Raw genomic sequence first — 4,069 nt, forward strand, 5'->3', positions numbered from 1 at the left:
TGTGTCTGGCATGTTTTTCTTTTCTTGAAAATTTTTCAAAAAAAGTTCTTGGTGTTCATCTTGACATTCATAGGTTCTTTCATGCATCACATGTTTATCCAAAATTTCATGCATTGAGTCAATTTGTATTTTCTCTTTCATCATTAAAAATTCAAAAATAAAAAGAAATATCTTTCCCTTTTCACTCATAAATTTTCGAAAATTTGAGTGACTTTCAAACATTTAAAATTTAGTTGTTTCTTATGAGTCAAATCAAATTTTCAATTAAAAATCCTATCTTTTTCAAAAATCAAATCTTTCATTTTCTTATTATTTCGAAAATTATAAAATATTTTTCAAAAATCTTTTTCTAATTCTATCTCATAATTTTCGAAAATACTAAACAATTAAGTGATTGATTCAAAAATGTAAAGTTTGTTACTTGCCTAATAAAAAAGTTCATCTTTAAATTTAAAATCAAATCTTTTTTCTTTTAGTCAAGTAATCAACTTTAATTTTCAAAATCAATCTTTTAATTTAATCTTTTCAAATCTACTCACTCTCTTTCATTTATCTTCTATTTTTTTTATTTATCATGCTAATAACACTTTTTTTTTCTAATTAATATTAAAAAAAAAAATAAAAAAAAAAAGAAATCTCTCACCTTCATCTCCTCTATTTATTATTCATCTAATAACACTTCTCTTTCACCCAAAAATTCGAACCCCATCCTCCTCTCTATGTTCGAGTTTTTCCTCTTCTCTTCCTTACATTACATTCTTCTCTTCTTCTACTCACATAAATGAATCTCTATACTGTGACATAGAGGATTCCATATTTCTTTCTGTTCTTCTTTTTCATATGAGTAGGAACAAGGATAAGAACATTCTTGTTGAAGCTGATCCTGAACCTGAAAGGACTCTGAAGAGGAAGCTAAGGGAAGCTAAAGCACAACTCTCTGGAGAAAATCTGACAGAAATTTTCGAAAAAGAAGAAGACAATATGGCCGAAAATAATAATAATGCAAGGAGGATGCTTGGTGACTTCACTGCACCTAATTCCAATTTACATGGAAGAAGCATCTCAATTCCTGCCATTGGAGCAACAACTTTGAGCTTGAACCTCAATTAGTTTCTCTGATGCAACAGAACAGCAAGTTTCATGGACTTCCATTTGAAGATCCTTTTCAGTTCTTGACTGAATTCTTGCAGATCTGTGATTCTGTTAAGACCAATGGGGTTGATCCCGAGGTCTACAAGCTTATGCTTTTCCCGTTTGCTGTAAGAGACAGAGCTAGAGTATGGTTGGACTCTCAACCTAAAGATAGCCTGAACTCTTAGGATAAGCTGGTCACGGCTTTCTTAGCCAAGTACTTTCCTCCTCAAAAGCTTAGTAAGCTTAGAGTGGATGTTCAAACCTTCAGACAGAAAGAAGGTGAATCCCTCTATGAAGCTTGGGAGAGATATAAGCAACTGACCAAAAAGTGTCCTTCTGACATGCTTTCAGAATGGACCATTCTGGATATATTCTATGATGGTCTGTGTGAACTATCAAAGATGTCACTGGACCATTCTGCAGGTGGATCCATTCACCTAAAAAAAACGCCTGCAGAAGCTCAATAACTCATTGACATGGTTGCAAATAACCAGTTCATGTATACTTCTGAAAGGAATCCTGTGAATAATGGGACGCCTATGAGGAAGGGAGTTCTTGAAATTGATACTCTGAATGCCATACTGGCTCAGAACAAAATATTGACTCAGCAAGTCAATATGATTTCTCAGAGTCTGAATGGATTGAAGGAATCATCCAACAGTACTAAAGAAGCATCTTCTGAAGAAAAGCTTATGACCCTGAGAACCCTGCAATAGCAGAGGTGAATTACATGGGTGAACCTTATGGAAACACCTATAACCCCTCATGGAGAAATCATCCAAATTTCTCATGGAAGGATCAACAAAAGCCTCAACAAGGCTTTAATAATGGTGGAAGAAATAGGTTTAACAATAGTAAACCTTTTCCATCATCCACTCAGCAACAGACAGAGAATTTGAGCAGAATCTATCTAGCTTAGCAAATTTAGTCTCTGATCTATCTAAGGCCACTGTGAGTTTCATGAATGAAACAAGGTCTTCCATTAGAAATTTGGAAGCATAAGTGGGCCAGCTAAGTAAAGGAATCACTGAAACCCCTCCTAGTACTCTCCTAAGCAATACAGAAGAGAATCCAAAGAGAGAGTGCAAGGCCATTGATATAACAATCATGGCCGAACCTACAGGGGAGGAAGAGGACGTGAATCCTAGTGAGGAAGACCTCCTAGGATGTCCAGTGATCAACAAGGAGCTTCCCTTGAGGAACCAAAGGACTCTGAGGCTCATCGACCATAGAGATTCCATTGAACCTCCTTGTGCCATTCATGAGCTCTGATGAGTATTCTTCTTCTGAAGAAAATGAGGATGTTACTGAAGAGCAAGTTGCCAATACCTTGGTGCAATCATGAAGCTAAATGCCAAATTATTTGGTAATGAGACTTGGGAAGATGAACCTCCCTTGCTCATCAATGAACTGAGAGATCTGGATCAACTGACATTACCTCAGAAGAAACAATATCCTGGAAAGTTCTTAATACCTTGTACCATAGGCACCATGACCTTTGAAAAGGCTCTATGTGATCTTGGGTCAGGGATAAACCTCATACCACTCTCTGTAATGGAGAAACTAGGAATTCTTGAGGTACAGGCTGCCAATTTCTCATTAGAGATGGTAGACAAATCTATGAAAATGGCTTATGGACTAGTAGAGGACGTGTTAGTAAAGGTTAAAGGCCTTTACATCCCTGCCGATTTCATAATCCTAGACACTGGGAAGGATGAGGATGAATCCATCAACCTTGGAAGACCCTTCCTAGCCACAGCAAGAGCTGTGATTGATGTAGACAGAGGAGAATTGATCCTTCAACTGAATGAGGACAACCTTGTGTTTAAAACTCAAGAATCTCCTTCTGTAACAATGGAGAGGAAGCATAGAAAGCTTCTCTCAGGACAGAGTCAACTAAAGCCCCACAGTCAAACTCTAAGCTTGGTGTTGGGAGGCCTCAGCCAAACTCTAAGTTTGGTGTTAAACTCCCATATCAAACTCTAAGTTTCGTGTTGGGAGTCTATAAAATTGACCTGATCACCTGTGTGGCTCCATGAGAGCCTACTGCCAAGCTATTGACATTAAAGAAGCGCTTGTTGGGAGGCAACCCAATTTTTATTTATCTAATTTTATTTTTATTTTTATTGTTCTTTAATGTTTTATTAGGTTCATGATCATGTGGAGTCACAAAATAAATACAAAAATTAAAAACAGAATCAAAAACAGCAGAAGAAAAATCACACCTTGGAGAAAGGACTTTCTGGCGTTTAAACGCCAGTAAGGAGCATCTGGCTGGCGTTCAACGCCAGAACAGAGCATATATCTGGCGTTGAACGCCAGAAACAAGCAACATCCTGGCGTTCAAACACCAGGAATGCACCCTGAGAAGAGCTGGCGCTGAACACCAGAAACATGCTGCATCTGGGCGTTGAACGCCCAGAACAAGCATCAATTCAGCGTTTAAACGTCAGAATTGCATGCAAAGGCGTTTTACATGCCTAATTGGTGCAGGGATGCAAATCCTTGACACCTCAGGATCTGTGGACCCCACAGGATCCCCACCTACCTCCACTCATATTCTTCCCTCTTCTTAACACTCCTCATAATCCTGTATCACCCTTTCCCAAGAACCCTTCACCAATCACCTCAATCTCTCTTCCCCATCACCTCTTCACCACTCACATCCATTACTCCCCTAAAACCAACATACAACCCACCTACACCCACCCACTCAAATTTAAACCATCAACACACATCCATCTCTCCTTCTTCTCATCCTTTCTTTCTTCTTTTGCTCGAGGACGAGCAAACATTTTAAGTTTGGTGTGGAAAAAGCATTACTTTTTTTTCATAACCACTAATGCCTCAAGGTATGCACTTTCCTCCACAGAATTTTTGGGAGCAAATCGACACCTCCCTAGGAGAATTAAGTTCCAACATGGGACAACTAAGG

General features: G+C 38.2%; 1 non-coding gene across 1 annotated transcript; it reads right to left on the reverse strand.

Annotated features, from left to right (window-relative positions):
- Positions 1–1,373: 1,373 nt before the first annotated feature.
- On the reverse strand, positions 1,374–1,481 carry LOC114927420 (small nucleolar RNA R71). Its single transcript, XR_003817702.1, has one exon. It is a non-coding gene; the product is annotated as a small nucleolar RNA R71 (small nucleolar RNA).
- Between the last annotated feature and the right edge of the window lie 2,588 nt (positions 1,482–4,069).

This window comes from Arachis hypogaea, unplaced genomic scaffold (genome assembly GCF_003086295.3).
Source record: "Arachis hypogaea cultivar Tifrunner unplaced genomic scaffold, arahy.Tifrunner.gnm2.J5K5 arahy.Tifrunner.gnm2.scaffold_709, whole genome shotgun sequence".
Classification (NCBI taxonomy): Eukaryota; Viridiplantae; Streptophyta; class Magnoliopsida; order Fabales; family Fabaceae; genus Arachis; species Arachis hypogaea.